The 22,786-nt window shown below is 35.2% G+C and overlaps 3 long non-coding RNA genes and 1 pseudogene across 3 annotated transcripts; 3 read left to right on the top strand and 1 right to left on the bottom strand.

Annotated features, from left to right (window-relative positions):
* LOC110885308 lies at positions 1 to 795 on the top strand (annotated as a pseudogene).
* Positions 796 to 1,430: 635 nt separating this feature from the next.
* Positions 1,431 to 3,884, bottom strand: LOC110901763. The gene is made up of 3 exons (XR_002571002.2): positions 3,767 to 3,884; positions 2,961 to 3,036; positions 1,431 to 1,643 (listed from the first exon to the last, which is right to left on the bottom strand). It is a non-coding gene; the product is annotated as an uncharacterized LOC110901763 (long non-coding RNA).
* Positions 3,885 to 5,012: 1,128 nt separating this feature from the next.
* Positions 5,013 to 16,004, top strand: LOC110901764. The gene is made up of 4 exons (XR_002571003.2): positions 5,013 to 5,151; positions 14,284 to 14,368; positions 14,673 to 14,763; positions 15,834 to 16,004. It is a non-coding gene; the product is annotated as an uncharacterized LOC110901764 (long non-coding RNA).
* Positions 16,005 to 19,636: 3,632 nt separating this feature from the next.
* On the top strand, positions 19,637 to 22,571 carry LOC110901765. Its single transcript, XR_002571004.2, has 4 exons — positions 19,637 to 19,785; positions 21,254 to 21,338; positions 21,642 to 21,732; positions 22,332 to 22,571. It is a non-coding gene; the product is annotated as an uncharacterized LOC110901765 (long non-coding RNA).
* The last annotated feature ends 215 nt before the right edge of the window (positions 22,572 to 22,786 follow it).

The following is a 22,786-nucleotide window of genomic DNA, read 5'->3' as shown; positions in this document are numbered from 1 at the left end:
AGTATTGTTAGTTTCGCGAAATTATCCGGTGAAAATAGAGAATCGGTTGCCAAAATTGACGGATTCGTTCCGTTGATTACGAAAATGTTTAAAAATTGCAATGAGATTGAAGTAATTGAACAGATTGAGCTTGTTATCATCTGTTTAGATCTGATTTTGCCTGAAAAAGGAGTTAGAGAACAATTAGTACAACATTTAGTCAATTCAACATCATCAACATCGTCATCGTTCACTCTCGTTCTTCAACGAGGCGGTTTAGATGCTAAAATTAGCGCCGCTAGGGTTTTGGAATCACTAGCGTCGTTCGATAACGAATCTCGCCGGATAATCGCCGATCAAAGCGTGTTAATAAAGGAATTATATAACCTAACAGCCTCCGACGCCGGTCATCCGGCGGTAGACGCCGGAATAGCGGCGTTAATCGCTGTTTGCACATCTCGACACTCGAAAAAGGAGATCGTACGGTTAGGAATCGTGAAAACCGCCAGAAAATTATTATCCTCCCGGAGAATTCAGTTACGGTGGTGGAAAAGGCGATGAAGGTTCTGGAAATAATATCCACGTGTACAGAAGGTCGAACGACGATATGTGAAGATGAAATCTGTGTACCGGCGGTTATTAAGCGGTTGATGTATCACCTGCAGTGACGGAGCACGAGATCGGAGTGATCTGGAGCGTATTGGCTCGGTTTATTTAAAAAAAAGTTTTTTTTTTGTTTTAGAGAAAGTCTGACTTGTTACAATTAGATTCAAAGATGTAAATCAAATTTGATTATAAAACGACAATTGATCCTTATATTGTGTACAAGAAACAATGAAGAAGGGTGATGGTGGGTGGAGGTTGAAGATGAAGTGTGGTGATGGGGTTTTATAAATAAAAATGAAGAAGATGCCCGGATAGTCCCTATGGTTTGGCCTTTTAAGGAAAGGGTATTTTTGTCATTTCACGTCCTCTTAACAGAGAAAACAAACTGAAGTTAGACGCAAGGACTATCCGGGAACAAAAAATGAAAAGTTGGGGACTATTCAGGTAATTTTAGAAAGTTGGGGACTATAGGTGAAAAAATGCGAAACCACAGGGACTATCCGGGCATTTTCTCTAATATAAACATATCAAAATTGAAACTCAAGTAAAAATTTAACGCAACCGCGTATTTAGTCTTTATCAAAAACGAACGAACGAAAGTTATAGAGTTAAATGCTTGGTTGGTCCCTGTGGTTTGCAAAAATTGCAGACTTGGTCCCAGTAGTTTACTAATTACACGCGTGGTCCTAAAAGTATAACACCCAAACTTCACATTCCAAAACGTGATATTATTATACTATTACTTAATAAAATTCGGGCATGACCCGTTCGTATTATGAACAATTCCCTGTAAGACTAACGTATAATAACTTGAAATACGACACAACGGAAAAATAAGAGCCCAAAAATTTCTTTCTTTACTAGACATAATAATTACATGAAGGTTCAACTACAAAATTTCATACATTCATTGAAAAGGATTTACCACGTTCCATTTTATTAATGCTTCAAGACTTATATTTGTCAAACTATGTGACCGATCCCTTCCCGTACAACCCTCGCTCTTAACTCGATCTTCAATCCCTCTTTTCTTCATAATGAAGCTAAGTCCACGTCACCTGCATTCACCACATACATTCACATCGTTAGCAACCAGTGACATCATACATAAGTTTTAAACATGCATAGTTAGGCGTCAACATCTCCTGCTTTCGCTTATGATAATCCATTCATCCATCCATTCGAACACCATCATTGGATTTTAGTGACAAACCTACAATTTCCATTATTAGTATACCTGCACTTCCATTTCATTCTCAATAGAAAAACGGTTAGCATCGTTAGATTTCATTCATATGAATAAGTCCACATATACGCATAAACAAGTCTCATTCATTCGTGCATATATTTAAATTCCAATTCATGCATACATACCTTTCTATTCGTACAAATACTTCCAATTTACATCTTACACAATATTACATGCAAGTCCTAAACACACACGTCTATACATGTAAATTACATACACATAAATCTCCATACTTACGCGTTCATAGTCATACTCACCTACGAGTTCCAATTACTTACATACAATCAAACACATACCCACATGTATAACTACTTATTTTATCCTTATGCATACCCACAAGCAAGTTCCCTTCTTACCCATACTTGATAAAAACTGTCTCTTAAATTTGGGTTGCATTTCGGAAGCTTTAAAACGGGTTCCTTACTCATCCATAACTCACATAACTATTTGGTAAAGTTAGGGTGCATGTCGGGGGTCTAGCGGGGCTTAGGAATGGGCTTACGGGGCCCGAGAATCAAAGAAAACAAAGAAACTGACTTAACTAGCAACATAGGTCGTCGACCAAAACCCACCAGCGTCGGCGACGTTGGTAGCGGCGTCGGGGACGCCCCTCTGCAGATCTGCTCTCCGTTTTTTGCTTATTTTCACTGTTTCGACCCCTGTCCGTGCACCCCGAACGTCCCAAAACGTAAAATAACATTTGTCCAAGCCCCCAAATCATTCTAATACTAACACTCATGCCTTAATGGTCGAAACCTTACCTTACCCGCTACCTAGTTTTGACCCGTTTGATCTTTAATACACACTTTCCGACTTAGTTAACATTTTTGACCCATTACCACAAAACCAAACTTAGAACTTCATTTGATCTTACGTTCTTACATATCTCACTATTCGCAACATATGACAAAATTAACAAATCTTTCTAAATACTAAAAAGAGGTTCGGAACTTACTTACACTTCATTATGTTATGACAACAAAACCTCATTTGACCCATTCGATCCACTTAGCGAGAATCATCGTTATCATTCAACCAAATCCATGTTTGACTTCGTAACATACTCAATTATCTAGAACACTACCATATTTAAAATAAGCTAAGAAGTGAAATCAGAATCACTTACCTCGAGTGTCCGTTTCGTACATGCTTCCTCATCCCTTTTCCGTTTGACTTCCATGCTTTCCCCTCTAAACATGATCCTAAACTTTCATACCATCAATATTACTACTTCATTAGAATAAACACACATTCTAACATTGCATTCATTTTCACATTCGTAATCTATTTTAACTTTACTCGTTAATTTCCAACAACGCAAAGTATTAACTAGAATCATATCTTTTCATTCCCTACTCACATAGTAAAACACATATACAACCACAAGATCATATATGCACACAACACAAACGATTTCTTCCGTACTAATTAACTCATAATTTACGATTAACAACATCATTAAAAATTAGCTATTTTAACCCTAATCTTGAACCCGACATCATCCTTACTAGTAACCCACAAACTTGTTCTCTTGAGCATTTCATCGAACACTTGGCGGGTTTCGCATTTAAAGAATATTGTACAATATATTTTCATGTTCATCTTCCTAATTTTTGTGCTCACTTGTTATTAACACCTAAATAGAAATCGCATAACTTCGCACCATACTAATTCTAACTAACAATAACCAATCACATAAATCAATACACATTCAATTTTTGCATAAGATTTGACATGGATAGTATACCCATGTCGCCACCCTACCTATAGCAAATGGGTTTTCCCCAAATCTTCATCATAATCAAAATTTAACATACTTTGGCATCTACCCATTCATTATCACTAACATTCATGCTTAATCTTGCCCTATAATCACATATTACACAAAACCCACTTGATCAAACATCATTAAAATACCAAAATTCGACTTACATGATGGTAGAAACACTAAAGTGATCGACAATCTTGGTTCATGCATTAGTTTAGCCCTTCAATTTGATGGATTTTGGTGAAACTAGGGTTTCACCTCACCCTCTGCCCCTGATCGATCGTATACACACACACGCACACTCTATGTGTGTTTTTAATTTTTTCATTCTTTTAATGTTTTAAGTTTTGCCACTTTACACATTTAGCCCTTCAAGAACAATATGTATATTATTAAAACCAAGACTATCCTCACTTGTTCATAACTAGCTTAAATTAAAATTCTCATGGAATTTGGGGTGTTACAAAAAGTTGTCAAAAATGAACTCGGTTGGTCCCCGACCTAACCTCAGTTAAATTTCTCAGTTAACTATGTGTGAAATAACTATATTACCCTTGAAAAATTAAAACAAATATATATATATATATATATATATATATATATATATAAAGAAGATGGTCCACTCGTCATCTTCTTCAACCCCGCTATCTATATTACCCACCATCACCATCTGCCTGAACCACCACCGTGAATCACCATAACCAGCCATCATCTCCCCAAACCACCATCTCCGGCAGCACCACCACCTCTCCAAACCACCACCATCTCCCTAAACCACCACCGTTTAAACTCATTACCTTTCTCTCGGCCCAGTTTGCATTTCACAAATCTGAAAAAGTACCGTTCCAATTTTCAAATCAAATCACCCCCAAATCCTAACCCTAACCAGAGATTATCACCTACAGAATGAGCGACACACCCGATTATCCACAACAACCTGCAACCGAACTGTCAAAAACCACTAGTGGATCTATCGATACGAACCAAATCGGTGAAGTAAAATCATGGCTAACTTCTTGTAACACCCCGAAAACGGGTTTGGTAATCAAACCCCGTTAATACTAAAAGACGGGTAAAGTACCGTTAGTGGTAAAAATTTACCCGGTGAGTAATTAGGATTTTTAAATAAATAAACCTAATATTTAACAAAAAAGCTAAATAAAGGCCTATGGATAAATAGAGTTTATAAAAGGCCCGAGTTAACGGGACCTAAAATAAACTTAGTCGTAAATTTCCCCGAACCCTCTAAATTAACTAGGAATATTTAACCTAGTTAATAAGTGAGAATAGTGTTAGAAATGGTTAGGTTGTGGTCTACTTAATAACTAACCAAACATGAGGGACCAAATTAGATATCTTGAAAATAGATTTATAAAAAAAACACACACACACACAAAAAGGTGTGTTTGGTCGACATCTTCACAGGAGCAAAATGGGGTTCTTCCAAGTGAACCCTAAACTCACAAATTGGATCAAAATCAAGGGAAATCAAGCCAAGATTTTGGGGCTTTAACTAAATTTGTGATCACCAAGCTTAGGAGATCACAAGGTATGTTCAATTTCATCATTTGGTGTTATCTTGAAATTTTGATAAACACTCATAATTGAAATTCATGCTTGAATGTTGAATGTATGAGTGGTGTTATGTTGAAACCATGTCTAGGAACAAACCCTAGTTAAAAGTTTGATGATATAGTGATAAAAACTATGAAATTGATAATCACCCATATATGTGTGTAGTGGGTTTTTGGAACAAAGTGATGAACACAAGAATTTGTATGCTAGATTGTGAAAAAAATTGATGTTATGATGCAAGATTTGATATTGTTCATGAGTGCTAGACATAAGGGTTTGATTTAATGATTGAAACTTGGTTAAAAAGATTAGCCATGAACTAAATAGAAGAGGTATAAAAATCATGCCCACAAGGTGCCCGTTAAAATGACTAAGTGAAACAGTGTTGTCTACTAGTTCGTAGGTAGAGCTTGATTTGATGATTTCATGAGTAGTGGGTTTATGACAAATCTTTGATATGTATGGAATTAAACATGATGGTGTATGAGAATCACCAAATAGGACTTGAATATATGTTAATTTTAGTTATAGGTCTTAAATTGACAAAGATGAAGCTGAGAAGATGGTAAAATTATGAGTCATATGATGACTTCTTCAAATAGATGATGTTTTTGACATCTCTTAGCCTACAATCACCGTGTTATAGGTTTCTAACCATTACCAAGAGTTTAATAAGGGTTTTAGCCTTGGAAATGGGTTGCATTTGATGATTTGGGTCGAATTTGAAAGGACCCTAAACATGATTTCCGTAGCTTTTTATATGGATTTCGACCAATCTTAAAAAAAATCTGTAACGCCCTGCGTTTTCAAACTTCCTACATTTAGAAACCTTACGTGAAATTCTATCTTTGGAAAGCTTGTGTTCTTATAACCATTCTTTCATCGTAATCATTGTAAAATACGGAACTTGCTTCGTAAATAAAACTTGTACATTACACTTTTTACCTAGTTAAATCATGTTTTATTTCATATTTCACCTTGTTACAAGTTAGGGGAAACATTGTTGCATATTATTACACAACTTAATTAACAAAATCACTCATTATAATGTTCTAAAAATAAAAAAAAATAAAGAAATATGGCAGCCCTAATTCAACAAAATTCAGCCCCATATAGTTGGGTTTTGTGGGCTAGTTTCAAGGTGTAACCCCTTCTAAACACTTCCAAAGCCCAACCCATTGAAACCCTAATCCTTCCCCCTATAAATACCACTTATAACCAGCCTCCCTACCACTTTTGCAACCCTAAAAACTCACAAAACATCCACCAAACCGTAGCTGAAAGCAAGGGTTCGAGTAGATTGACACCCCTTCACGAAAATGAGCATAACTCACTCAATTCTTATCCGATTCACTCGATTCTTTTTCCTACTTGCTTGTATAATCATGGGGTTCGATTCCTAGACTTCTCCTTGGAGAAATCAGACCTGGAAATGCCCCGAAATAGTCCATAAACTTTCTGTTTGTTTTTATGTTCATCAAAAACTTGTTTAAACCTATGCAACTTGTGTCTAACACATCTCATACCTATGTTCTAATGCTTACAACTTATCCCATGGTTGGTTAAGCTTAAAAACAAGGTTGAGACATTTAAAATCAGAGGATTAAACCTCATAAACTTGGTGTTTTGTTTAGGGTTTTTAACCCACAAGTCATGTCAAACTTTGTCTTTGATACATGAGTGATTATGGAACAACTTGGGTTGTCCAAACATACAATCCTCACATGATTTGATGATTTCTCTTAGTTAGTGTGTATATTTCTTATTCTTTATTGTATGTTCATGACCCTCCTTGGTTGTTTTTTTTTACATCAAGTGTAGTGGTGAACACATAGAGGTGCCTAAATGGAAGACTTGATCTTCCTACCTCCTACATGACTTCTATGACATTTAGAGGTACCAAAATGAAGATTTTAATATTCTACCTCATGCTTGAACTATTGGACATATATTATATAACCTAAATATATTATTCGAATAATCGAATCTTTGATGATGAACTAGTGTTCATATGTCGGGGTACTAGATTACATCATCCTAGACTATGATAACTTGTCACGATTCTAATGGAACCTTTTTCCATGAAAACATCTAAACTCCTTCGAGTTTCCTAGTGTCAAGAACAAGCATCATATGTACTAAATGATTATTTTCCATGTTATTCTCATATCTTATTTTTATGTTGTTTTAAACACCGAATCTCGACTCTAAACATACTTGAACCTTAACCCTTATACATTCGGACTCTAAATCTCTACTCGTCAACAATTGGATAATCGGAAAACATATGCAAACTTTGTGAGTATACTCGTATTTCCCCCTTTTACTTTTACCACTTTTGGGGTGTAACATGTTTACCTATTGAAACTTACACATGAACTTTTGTCTAAACACACGAACATCCCTATAACAATGCTTGTATATGTGATGGCTTGATACTTTAAATTTGGGTGATTCTTATGTGTTGAACTTATCATTAACTTCGTACGAGCCAAACCTTGACATATGTAGCGCTATAGGATTAACGACCCGCCTCTACTGAAACTTTGGTTATGTCATGAGCAAGTTGCGTTTTCTTGGTTTGATATGTTATACACATGCCATATTTAATGTTTATCTTGAATCGCATGCTTGCTATGAGGAATTGTTCACACTTTTATCTTATGCTATGTATGTACCAAACTTGTATACTCGCCTTTGCTTTTGCATTGAATTATTTTAAACATGTTACAGGTTGATGAGGACGATGCTAAGAAAAGAAATAGCGTTGATGCCTAGATACACATATAGACGTTAGGGTTTAATATGTTGTATCAAATTTTGTTATGTTATCATGTTGTTTCGTTAAACTTGTTGTATTTGAATTTCTTGTAATGTTGACTATTTGAAGTTATGAAATGAAATGAAATTTGGATTTTCTAAATATTGTCACAAATAGCGTTATGATGTCTCTAGCAATCTTCACACTTCGTCTCATCCCGATGTTTCCGCCATTGGTTGGGGTGTGACAGATTGGTATCAGAGCCATAACTATAGGGAATTAGGAAAAGTAGGAATGCTTTCACCTAGTCTATAGTTTTAGAGCCTTATTCGTATGCTTTGCTTGGACTACTACATGATACCTTATTTGTTACTTATTTATGCTCTTTTAAACATGTATGTTACTCATGTGTAATATTTGACATGTTATTCGTACGCATTAAAGCTTGTTCTATTATGTGTTAACACTTGTTTTATCATTTCATTATTTAAGTACCATTCTTGATATGCTTTCTTATGTGTTTATACTTGCTTGTGTATTTCCTTCAACACACACTTCCCTCATGCATTTTACTTGATTATTCTAAATCCGACAACACTCATATTGTAAAATGAGACGAATTCACCAAAATAGGCGTGAAACCCACAATTTAGTGAACGACTCTCAATCTACCTATTCTTTTTTTTTACACGAGATATCGCGATTAAGCTAGGAGTGAAATCCACATCTTAATGGTAAATCTCAAATTTCAAGTTCTAGTGGACCCTCGTCAACACGTCGAAATTAAATTTTGACCCGACGAGTACCAACCACACTTAGGATACGAAATCGTCAAGTTAGGGGTGAAACCCGCAACTTGTCGACTAGTTCCACTCCTTGGCATTTTTTTCATAAATCCCGCCAAGTCTCGAAATTTCGATTGATTTGGGACATGTAGTAACCGGAAGGGTAAATACCGTTAACCGACTTGTCGGCGAGAGTATTTTACCTATTAGGCCAAAACATGCTCCTCAAATTCAAAAGACTTTTCGACCACTTTGGTTAGTCAAAGTTCCGTTTTGGAACACTCCAAACTTTGGTCAAACATGTGTTTCTATTGTTCATTTTATACGATGCAATCTTTCAACCTCGAGTTTACCTTTGATTTCTCTTTTCACACGCACAACATATCGAACCTTTTCGATGCACTTATACACGCATGATTTTCATATAATTTAAATCCATATTCCTTGTAACAACTAGTGGAGATGTATCATCGAGATTGGAGTGACTTCCTTACCTTGACGATTGACTCCACCCCTCTTCCCTTAAAACGACTTCACCAACGAGTTAGGGGTGATTCCCTTACTTAGGTGACCGTTACCCAAAACTTATCTTTCAAAATATTTTATTATGCAAACCCGATCATGTTTTATACCTAAATCATTTATCATTATTCAAAATACCTACTTATACCGATTTCAAAATACATTGTTTATCAAACGTACTTCTTATTCTACCATCCATTTTCACTCAAATCATATACACGAGATTCTTAATCATGTCTTTACCGTTTTACTACACGAATTTCCAAACCTTACGAAATGCTACCTATCAATTTAATCGGTCTAATGAATCTCTTGCCCATGAACTTCACATCTGATTTATTAACTGAAACACGTTCACATTATATCATCATACTAGAGACTTCCACTCTTAATCGAAATCAAACTAACCTTTCTCAATTACTTATAAGACCTCATAGATGTTATATGACCGTTTACCAAATACTCTTTCCAACATCAATAAATCCTTTGTTAAAATTATTTTTAAACAATCACTAAGTTCTTTTACTAAATTTCTTTTCTAAGGGTCGACGTTTTCACAAGAACTTTCAAAGTCCAAAATTTTCATGTTTTGATGCAAATGAAACAAACCCGTTATAAAAAAAAAAAACCTTCTCTACAACGCTTAACTCGTCATCCAAATTTCAAAACACGTGGGCTAGAAGACTTCATGGGGACCGACAATTTTCAACATACGTGAACTTCTTTTTTTTTTAAACAAAAGTAGCATTTCAATCATTACAAAATACGTTAAGCATGACCAATGAGTACTTTATGTTCCTTTACATATACAAACTATATTCTACCTTTCAAACCAAGCTCAATCTAATTTTGATTCGACAAACTCAACGTTTTGTTTAAACAACTATACATGCACATCATCATACACATTTTAGACGATATCTCGCGATAACATCATTTATATCGTTCGTATCTACATACTTAACTTTTTTTTTCTCCGCAATGTCTCAACGTACACCATATACGCAATATTTATTTTTCATACCTACACCTATGTTCATACGTTTTATGCTTGTACTCATACACATACTACTTATACGTTTTACGCTTCTACTTGTACACATACAACTTACACGTTTTATGTTTATGCTCATACATACATGCGTATTCATACTTGAACTTATGCTCATACTTTCATCCTTACTCATGATTCGTACATTCGTACCTATACGCGAGCGTAATCCGAGGGATTCGCTTACGTGGGTCCCATACATGCTTAAACATAAACATGCTTACATACGACATTCTTCTACGTACACATTCTTATTTTCAAATTCATGTATACCTTGATTCATACATAACTAGTACAAGCTATGTGGATCATGCGACGATCAGTATAATCGCGGGTGCACATGGGATTATAGTGATAGGCGTATGAGAACCATAGAGTGTACTACTGTGTATGGTAAGACACGGAACGTAACATGACCCCGAGTAACGAAACGGACGTAATGTGGTTAAAACATGGTGGATACGCCGCTGGTACTTCCTATATATAAGTGTTTTCACCATGTTACCAAACTTTCGTAAAACGTGCCATGAGAAATTCAGTGTGTTGCAGACCTTTTTGGACCTAATACAACTTCACGCAACTCACAAACGCATTATATCCGATTATTCATGACGAGACTTCATCCTTAACACACTATGTTCATCTATCCAACACTTATGCTATTCACGTACTTGTACTCTTTAAGAGTCATTCGTTCATTCTATACTCGTATTATTTTATACAAAACTCGTTCGCAATCCAGCTTGTTTAAACATTTGAGTCCTAACTTACCTCGTTACCTATAAAATAGCCTCCCTATTCTTGATTCTTGTGAAACTATACTTAGTATACCTCTATTGCTTTATTTAAAGTAACAAACCTTTTCGTTCCTCTCAATAAACAGGTTTTACGAAAGTATGATTTTTTTTACACTATCCTTAAAAACTTCCCCTTGCAAATCTATCTTGACGTTCTCCAAAATTTGGTACTTTTCAAAACTTTCAAACTTCCCAAGTTTCAATTCTTAATGATCACCTTTATGCCAAAAACTCTTTCAAGCCTTCCTCTTGAATAAATTTCGGGACGAAATTTCCTAAAGGATGCGAGACTGTAACGCCCTGCGTTTTCAAACTTCCTACATTTAGAAACCTTACGTGAAATTCTATCTTTGGAAAGCTTGTGTTCTTATAACCATTCTTTCATCGTAATCATTGTAAAATACGGAACTTGCTTCGTAAATAAAACTTGTACATTACACTTTTTACCTAGTTAAATCATGTTTTATTTCATATTTCACCTTGTTACAAGTTAGGGGAAACATTGTTGCATATTATTACACAACTTAATTAACAAAATCACTCATTATAATGTTCTAAAAATAAAAAAAAATAAAGAAATATGGCAGCCCTAATTCAACAAAATTCAGCCCCATATAGTTGGGTTTTGTGGGCTAGTTTCAAGGTGTAACCCCTTCTAAACACTTCCAAAGCCCAACCCATTGAAACCCTAATCCTTCCCCCTATAAATACCACTTATAACCAGCCTCCCTACCACTTTTGCAACCCTAAAAACTCACAAAACATCCACCAAACCGTAGCTGAAAGCAAGGGTTCGAGTAGATTGACACCCCTTCACGAAAATGAGCATAACTCACTCAATTCTTATCCGATTCACTCGATTCTTTTTCCTACTTGCTTGTATAATCATGGGGTTCGATTCCTAGACTTCTCCTTGGAGAAATCAGACCTGGAAATGCCCCGAAATAGTCCATAAACTTTCTGTTTGTTTTTATGTTCATCAAAAACTTGTTTAAACCTATGCAACTTGTGTCTAACACATCTCATACCTATGTCCTAATGCTTACAACTTATCCCATGGTTGGTTAAGCTTAAAAACAAGGTTGAGACATTTAAAATCAGAGGATTAAACCTTATAAACTTGGTGTTTTGTTTAGGGTTTTTAACCCACAAGTCATGTCAAACTTTGTCTTTGATACATGAGTGATTATGGAACAACTTGGGTTGTCCAAACATACAATCCTCACATGATTTGATGATTTCTCTTAGTTAGTGTGTATATTTCTTATTCTTTATTGTATGTTCATGACCCTCCTTGGTTGTTTTTTTTTACATCAAGTGTAGTGGTGAACACATAGAGGTGCCTAAATGGAAGACTTGATCTTCCTACCTCCTACATGACTTCTATGACATTTAGAGGTACCAAAATGAAGATTTTAATATTCTACCTCATGCTTGAACTATTGGACATATATTATATAACCTAAATATATTATTCGAATAATCGAATCTTTGATGATGAACTAGTGTTCATATGTCGGGGTACTAGATTACATCATCCTAGACTATGATAACTTGTCACGATTCTAATGGAACCTTTTTCCATGAAAACATCTAAACTCCTTCGAGTTTCCTAGTGTCAAGAACAAGCATCATATGTACTAAATGATTATTTTCCATGTTATTCTCATATCTTATTTTTATGTTGTTTTAAACACCGAATCTCGACTCTAAACATACTTGAACCTTAACCCTTATACATTCGGACTCTAAATCTCTACTCGTCAACAATTGGATAATCGGAAAACATATGCAAACTTTGTGAGTATACTCGTATTTCCCCCTTTTACTTTTACCACTTTTGGGGTGTAACATGTTTACCTATTGAAACTTACACATGAACTTTTGTCTAAACACACGAACATCCCTATAACAATGCTTGTATATGTGATGGCTTGATACTTTAAATTTGGGTGATTCTTATGTGTTGAACTTATCATTAACTTCGTACGAGCCAAACCTTGACATATGTAGCGCTATAGGATTAACGACCCGCCTCTACTGAAACTTTGGTTATGTCATGAGCAAGTTGCGTTTTCTTGGTTTGATATGTTATACACATGCCATATTTAATGTTTATCTTGAATCGCATGCTTGCTATGAGGAATTGTTCACACTTTTATCTTATGCTATGTATGTACCAAACTTGTATACTCGCCTTCGCTTTTGCATTGAATTATTTTAAACATGTTACAGGTTGATGAGGACGATGCTAAGAAAAGAAATAGCGTTGATGCCTAGATACACATATAGACGTTAGGGTTTAATATGTTGTATCAAATTTTGTTATGTTATCATGTTGTTTCGTTAAACTTGTTGTATTTGAATTTCTTGTAATGTTGACTATTTGAAGTTATGAAATGAAATGAAATTTGGATTTTCTAAATATTGTCACAAATAGCGTTATGATGTCTCTAGCAATCTTCACACTTCGTCTCATCCCGATGTTTCCGCCATTGGTTGGGGTGTGACAAAATCATATAAAATCAACCGTTTATCCGATTTGGGTGTTCTATACCTTTTCGGAAAGCTTATGAAGTAAATTTTTACTGTTTTCAATCATAAGAAATAAATGTGGTTGTTAAATAGGCCAAAAAGGCGAATTAAACCTGCTGTTCAGAACTTGAAAGCTGTTGAAAAATGAAAATATAGTTGCTGAGCTGATTTTATAAAAATCATAGAAAATCATAGAAAATTCGCTACAAGGTGTACCTTATATGCTTGCGAAGGTATTGGAGTGTTCTACGATCCATCTTTGAACATGTTGATCTAATTCAGATTTTAAACGGGTCAAAATGGGTAATTACAGCAGCTAAATATAAAATCGATGCACATAAATAATGTTCTTATTAACCAAGAAAAAGGCATAGGATTGCATATACTTGCTTTAGGCATGAAGTATTGATTGTTGGGAACAAATAGCACGTTATGTGACATGCTTAAAGCGTTTAAAATCACTTACTAACTTGTTATATAAGTAATTTCACTAACGGGTCAAACGGTTAGTGAATGAAAATAATTATGGTATGAAACTAAATGTTGAATATATGACATGCTTTGATTGATAAGTGTGTAAAAAAAAAGGGTCCATAGGGTGATGGCCATTATATAGAATGACCAATCTAACCATCTTATGGATGTTATGATATAGTTGACTCTAAACAAGCTAGGTGGGAGCTTGGAAAGGAACGGGTCAAACAGATCATGGATGCAAAGAATGTTTGCGCGGACGCGAGGTAAGTAAAGCTTACACTTTTTTTAGGATACGTATTTACTTTATAGATTATAAACACGACCAAGGTTATATCCAAAATATGGGTTCCAACACGAAATGATACGGGTCGGGACGAATAAAAGGATAAAAACCATGTTTAATGGCAAAAAGGGTCGAAATGGGTTAAATAATGAAATGGTAAATAAATACCATTCAAATATAAGTGCAAAATGTTTGGTCGTTTAGACTAAACAGGTCAAATGGTAAGGTTAACACCATTTGACGAATAACGACTAACAAGTGCTTGTCGAGTCTAATGCTCACAGGGTAAAACGGCTTATGGAATTTACGTGGCTATGAATCAGCAAATTATTAAGGCAAGGTATTAAAACGGGTCAATACTTTGACCCGAGCCAGGTACGCGTAAATTTGGTGGAAGATATGTGAATACCTTAATGTAGAAAAATGACATGTGAAAGTAGAGAGTGGGAGTTAAACTTAAATGATTAAATCCTCTCTAATGGGTCAAAATGAATCACGCGCGTAACTTGGGTGTTCGCCGCGTAATTCACAAAACTTATGAATCCAAGATAGGTATTTTGAGTTAAATACCTTGGTCTAAGAATTTTGATTAACTAGAAACAAGTTTCGAGGTCTTAAATACAAACGGGAGATCAAACGGATACGCGGATTGAAAGATACGAAAGTTTTCGTGTCAAAAACGGTAAAATGGGGTAGAGACCTTTGATGACCAATGTTAGTAGATATGTAATAGTTGTCTAATTTTGGTTGTTTTTTGGTTGTGTTCTTGTTTCCTCTTTGGTGGTATGCCACTAAGAGAACTAGGGGGCATTTCAGCCTCTCTACTTGTTTTGATTTGTTGATATGATATAAAATCACCGGGGTAACCCTTTACCAAAAAAAAAAACGGTAAAATGGGAAGGGCTGATACAGGGGCCACCGTAACTTACGGTGACCACCGTAAGTTACGGTGGGTAGGGCTGGCAATTGGGTATCTGTTAAGACACGATTAGACCTGTTTGACTGAAAAATACACCCTTTGACTTTTTTAATTTTTAAAATATTTAAAATTACAATGTTAGGATCTATCATTTATTCATCTTTGTACATAAAACATAAAACTGTTTTATAAACATGAGGTAGAAAGTAGTTAAACAAGTCGTAATCATATTTGAAACTTATGTTGTGCGCGCCGTCAGAAACCTGTTAAACCTGTTAAGACACGATTTTCCAGCCTTAACGGTGGGGCTGAAATCTTTACGGTAGTTACCCACTGAGTTACGGTGGGGGAACTTTAATACAGGGGCCACCGTAACTTACGGTGCCCACCGTAAGTTACGGTGGAGGCCAGTTTGGAATCCTTGTCTTTGGATCAAGAGATTAACGTTGGGATTTTCCTTCCATTATCATAATCTTGTTTTGTACCGTCATTTAAACTATCAATACTAAGTTGGTTTTGATCACAGGTGAATGTCGAGAGTCCCGGATGAAGATCAAGCGTCGAGCAAGAACCAAACACATGTTAAACGAAGCTTCGGCAATGTTGTTTCGTCGTTATTCTAAAACGATGAATTAAATTACACTATGTTGTTTGCTTACAAATTCAGAAAAGTTTTAATAAACCCGTATTTTAGCATGAATGTTTAAATATAAATACTCAGTAATTTGTGATTATCTACGGAAATCGCTAAATAAATTTATGGTTGTTACAAGTTGGTATCAGAGCCTTGGTTTAAGAGATTCAAGTATGGCGGGGAAAACCATGCTTGGACTTAAACCTTATGCTCTTGACAAAGATTGGTGTTCGGTTCGAGGCTTGATCGCAAATCCGGTAAGTGCATGTATGTTAATGGTTTAGCGAATTAAAGTGTTGAGAACAACACATATGGTTATCGTGTAATACACGTTACGCCAATAAAATCGATATAGAGTAGATATAGTCAACGAAATTACACGCGTTGATGCGTGTAGTAGAAAAGCCTTGTATTATAATACGGGCGATTATTGAAGTTGATGATACTAATTCTTGTAAATGTTTTAATTGAAGGACACTCACATCTGAAGATAGCGAGAGTTTAACCAATTGCGGATATGACGGTGGAACGGTCCAAAGTATGACAAGTAAAGCATGCTCACCAAGGACCTAAATCACGTAACGAACGTGAATAAGTTAACAGCAAGGAAAGCCTTTTAAACCAAGCATTATCAGGTGCACGTTTTAAATTATAGTATGAATGGTAATATGCAACAAATACATAGATATTGAAAGTTGCATATGTAGATATGAAACTTGGAAAAACCTGAATAGAATACCTATCCAGGATATTGTTTCCAATATATATATATATATATATATATATATATATATATATATATATATATATATATATATATATATATATATATATATAGGGGAGGGTTTAAATGAGAACGCTAAATATTTGTGAGAACCGTGAGAACAAATGAAAAAACCATGAGAACTTGGTCAAAAACAATTCAAATTCAAAAATTTTTTCTACACTTATCATTATTATTCGAATACAATGTTAGAAATTCAATTTACACGTTTAAATTTACGTGAATTCGTAAATAAAGAAAATTTACACATGAGTAAGTTTTGCCATTTATACATGTGTAAATCTGTTGTATTTACACATGTGTAAAAAATCTAAAATAGTGATTTTGAAAGGAGAAATGAATTTTTTGATGTTGTAAATTCTTGTTTTGATGTTGTATCTTAATTACAATGAGGTTTGTATTAAAAAAATTGGTTTTGATTGGTTTTTTCATTCGTTCTCACGGTTCTCGCAATATTTAGCGTTCTCAAGATAACCCTCCCCTATATATATATATATATATATATATATATATATATATATATAATAAGTAGAGGTATTACTTACATGGGGTGTAAAGTGAAAATTATAAAAAGGTCATATATACCAGGTGTTGATCGCTTACTCTGGCCAAGTAAGTAGTGAACACGGGGTACCATGAACTTTTTATGATGGACATGCTTACATCCGATGTAGTAAGGGCGGGGTGAATGGGACTAACTTAAAAGGTACCCAAAAGAATCAAATGAGCAAAATATGTGATAATAATGTAAACGCACAGCCGGGTGACGGAAGCGTATTATATTAGGATAATGAGCCCGAGTGGAAGGACAAAGAAACACGTAAAATGATTAGGATATGTATCGGGAGGGGGTGTACTTACACTCGAACCCAGAAAATGCAAACATGTAAAATGATGTAGACATGTATTGGGAGGGGGTGTACTTACACTCGAACCCGAAGAATATAAACATGTAAAATGATCAAGATATGTATCGGGAGGGGGTGTACTTACACTCGAACCCGGAAAATGCAAACATGTAAAATGATGTAGACATGTATTGGGAGGGGGTGTACTTACACTCGAACCCGAAGAATATAAACATGTAAAATGATCAAGATATGCATTGGGAGGGAGTGTACTTACACTCGAACCCGGAAAATGCGAACATGTCTCTAAACGGGTCATTTTTGTAAAACGTCAAACTCGAGGACAAAGTCAGAATATAAAAATGAAGCGAGGTCTTAATGCATACCAGGAGGGTTGCAATAATAATGACTTCGGTAAAACACCCGGTTGATGGGTAAGAATTAAACACATGCGTAGACCGAGAGACGGGAACTCGGATGGAAAGTTAAAAGACTCGGGTTTTGAGTCATAACTAAAAGACGACAAGATAATGTAAATAGAAATTGTGAATAAATTATGTTCAACTATTTTAAAGTTGAATGGGTCGAATATAATATCATGCCGGACGGCATGAGTAAACATAAGTGGGATAATAGTAACGTTAAAAGCAAAAGAATAATGAGCCCGGTAGTGGGACATAATCAAATACGAATGTGTGTAAACTGGATAATGGTGAGCATAAGATAAACCGACGCATAAATAACGTGAGAATTCATAAAGTCGGAAAATGTGTCCGAAAAGAAACGAATGTAGCCTTAGACTACGGTCAAGGTCAAAGAGAATATCAAGGCGAAACTAAATAATTTTTAACAAAAACAGAATGCCTTGACACCAAACATGTATTTTAAGGATGACATGAGTAAGAAATGATCTACGGGATCAACCTAACCTTTGGGGTTATAAACAATGGAAAGGTCTACGAGACTAAAACGACCCACGAGTCATGACTAGAAAGAAATGGATTATAAGGACCTCGCCTTAAAGAGGTGAAGGTCTAATAAAATAGCCCATAGACTAAGTGATAAAACCTACGGGTTAATTAGACAAAGCGAGGGAATAAATGGAGAATCCTCGCATAAAACAAAGACTGAAAAAGAATAAATTTTGGATTGTCAATATCCAGGTTTGGATAATTGACAAAGGCTACAGAGAAGATGCTAAACTAAAACTTCAGTTTTGGTAAGAAATAACGTTTCTACAAAAATGAATTATGATAGACGTATAAATAGTAAACATGAAAGATATAGGTTTTGACACTGATAGGTGCAAGACTATATATTCGAAAAGTGATAATATTGAAAATAGAGAGTTGATATAAAACTTGGCGGAACATGACATGATCACGGTCAAGAAGTGTAATGTGAAGTAAAATCACATTAGAGCCGAGCGATGGATATTGCTAAGTTAATTAAACTGGTAGAAATAACGAGATTACGTTATTTCAAGTCGCATTATGTCGTATGAGATACGTAGATGATTAGTAACCAAAAAGATATGATCATACTTTCTTGTAATACTAACAATTGGTTAACATATGAGCAATGCTCAATTGATTATCGAGAGCAAATGCATGGAGTTAAACTCGATAAGTTATGTAAGAAAAGGTTTCGAGGATGAAACCTCTTTAAGGGGGGTAGACTTGTAACACCCCGAAAACGGGTTTGGTAATCAAACCCCGTTAATACTAAAAGACGGGTAAAGTACCGTTAGTGGTAAAAATTTACCCGGTGAGTAATTAGGATTTTTAAATAAATAAACCTAATATTTAACAAAAAGCTAAATAAAGGCCTATGGATAAATAGAGTTTATAAAAGGCCCGAGTTAACGGGACCTAAAATTAACTCAGTCGTAAATTTCCCCGAACCCATTAAATTAACTAGGAATATTTAACCTAGTTAATAAGTGAGAATAGTGTTAGAAATGGTTAGGTTGTGGTCTACTTAATAACTAACCAAACATGAGGGACCAAATTGGATATCTTGAAAATAGATTTATAAAAAAAAAACAAAACACACAGAAAAAGGTGTGTTTGGTCGACATCTTCACAGGAGCAAAAAGGGGTTCTTCCAAGTGAACCCTAAACTCACAAATTGGATCAAAATCAAGGGAAATCAAGCCAAGATTTTGGGGCTTTAACTAAATTCGTGATCACCAAGCTTAGGAGATCACAAGGTATGTTCAATTTCATCATTTGATGTTATCTTGAAATTTTGATAAACACTCATAATTGAAATTCATGCTTGAATGTTGAATGTATGAGTGGTGTTATGTTGAAACCATGTCTAGGAACAAACCCTAGTTAAAAGTTTGATGATTATGATAAAAACTATGAAATTGATAATCACCCATATATGTGTGTAGTGGGTTTTTGGAACAAAGTGATGAACACAATTGTATGCTAGATTGTGAAAAAATTGATGTTATGATGCAAGATTTGATATTGTTCATGAGTGCTAGACATAAGGGTTTGATTTAATGATTAAAACTTGGTTAAAAAGATTAGCCATGAACTAAATAGAAGAGGTATAAAAATCATGCCCACGAGGTGCCCGTTAAAATGACTAAGTGAAACAGTGTTGTCTACTAGTTCGTATGTAGAGCTTGATTTGATGATTTCATGAATAGTGGGTTTATGACAAATCTTTGATATGTATGAAATTAAACATGATGGTGTATGAGAATCACCAAATAGGACTTGAATATATGTTAATTTTAGTTCTAGTTCTTAAATTGACAAAGATGAAGCTGAGAAGATGGTAAAATTAGGAGTCATATGATGACTTCTTGAAATAGATGATGTTTTTGACATCTCTTAGCCTACAATGACCGTGTTATAGGTTTCTAACCATTACCAAGTGTTTAATAAGGGTTTTAGCCTTGGAAATGGGTTGCATTTGATGATTTGGGTCGAATTTGAAAGGACCCTAAACATGATTTCCGTAGCTTTTTATATGGATTTTGACCAATCTTAAAAAAAATCATATAAAATCAACTGTTTATCCGATTTGGGTGTTCTATACCTTTTCGGAAAGCTTATGAAGTAAATTTTTACTGTTTTCAATCATAAGAAACAAATGTGGTTGTTAAATAGGCCAAAAAGGCGAATTAAACCTGCTGTTCAGAACTTGAAAGCTGTTGAAAAATGAAAATATAGTTGCTGAGCTGATTTTATAAAAATCATAGAAAATTCGCTAGAAGGTGTACCTTATATGCTTGCGAAGGTATTGGAGTGTTCTACGATCCTTCTTTGAACATGTTGATCTAATTCAGATTTTAAACGGGTCAAAATGGTCAATTACAGCAGCTAAATATAAAATCGCTGCACATAAATAATGTTCTTATTAACCAAGAAAAAAGCATATGATTGCATATACTTGCTTTAGGCATGAAGTATTGATTGTTGGGAACAAATAGCACTTTATGTGACATGCTTAAAGTGTTTAAAATCACTTACTAACTTGTTATATAAGTAATTTCACTAACGGGTCAAACGGTTAGTGAATGAAAATAATTATGGTATGAAACTAGTTGTTGAATATATGGCATGCTTTGATTGATAAGTGTGTAAAAAAGGGTCCACAGGGTGATGGCCATTATATAGAATGACCAATCTAACCATCTTATGGATGTTATGATATAGTTGACTCTAAACAAGCTAGGTGGGAGCTTGGAAAGGAACGGGTTAAACGGATCATGGATGCGAAGAATGTTTGCGCGGACGCGAGGTAAGTAAAGCTTACACTTTTTTAGGATACGTATTTACTTTATAGATTATAAACACGACCAAGGTTATATCCGAAATATGGGTTCCGACACGAAATGATACGGGTCGGGACGAATAAAAGGATAAAAACCATGTTTAATGGCAAAAAGGGGCGAAATGGGTTAAATAATGAAATGGTAAATAAATACCATTCAAATATAAGTGTAAAATGTTTGGTCGTTTAGACTAAACAGGTCAAATGGTAAGGTTAACACAATTTGACGAATAACGACTAACAAGTGCTTGTCGAGTCTAATGCTCACAGGGTAAAACGGCTTATGGAATTTACGTGGCTATGAATCAGCAAATTATTAAGGCAAGGTATTAAAACGGGTCAATACTTTGACCCGAGCCAGGTACGCGTAAATTTGGTGGAAGATATGTGAATACCTTATTGTAGAAAAATGACATGTGAAAGTAGAGAGTGGGAGTTAAACTTAAATGATTAAATCCTCTCTAACGGGTCAAAATGAATTACGCGCGTAACTTGGGTGTTCGCCGTGTAATTCACAAAACTTATGAATCCAAGATAGGTATTTTGAGTTAAATACCATGGTCTAAGAATTTTGATTAACTAGAAACAAGTTTCGAGGTCTTAAATACAAACGGGAGATCAAACGGATACGCGGATTGAAAGATACGAAAGTTTTCGTGTCAAAAACGGTAAAATGGGAAGGGCTGATACAGGGGCCACCGTAGCTTACGGTGACCACCGTAAGTTACGATGGGGCTGAAATCTTTACGGTAGTTACCCACTGAGTTACGGTGGGGGAACTTTTATACAGGGGCCACCGTAACTTACGGTGCCCACCGTAAGTTACGGTGGAGGCCAGTTTGGAATCCTTGTCTTTGGATCAAGAGATTAACGTTGGGATTTTCCTTCTATTATCATAATCTTGTTTTGTACCGTCATTTAAACTATCAATACTGACTTTTAAGTTGGTTTTGATCACAGGTGAATGTCGAGAGTCCCGGATGAAGATCAAGCGTCGAGCAAGAACCGAACACATGTTAAGCGAAGCTTCCGCAATGTTGTTTCGTCGTTATTATAAAACGATGAATTAAATTACACTATGTTGTTTGCTTACAAATTCAGAAAAGTTTTAATAAACCCGTATTTTAGCATGAATGTTTAAATATAAATACTCAGTAATTTGTGATTATTTACGGAAATCGCTAAATAAATTTATGGTTGTTACACTTCTCAATTCGATGCGGCCGGTAAAGATCATGTTCCTGATTTCGAATACACCTCTCGTAGCATCTCACATTTGTATAATCTGGCCACAATTTCTCAAGCGAGAACACAAGCTGGTGAAGTAATAACTGCGACATATTTCTGGCCATAGTCGCTAACCAGCCTGCTGTTAATCTTTTCATCTTGGTTCTCCTTCACAGGCTTTCTCTTCC

This window comes from Helianthus annuus, chromosome 14 (assembly GCF_002127325.2).
Source record: "Helianthus annuus cultivar XRQ/B chromosome 14, HanXRQr2.0-SUNRISE, whole genome shotgun sequence".
Taxonomy (NCBI): domain Eukaryota; kingdom Viridiplantae; phylum Streptophyta; class Magnoliopsida; order Asterales; family Asteraceae; genus Helianthus; species Helianthus annuus.
This window is presented reverse-complemented; position numbering and strand designations above follow the sequence as displayed.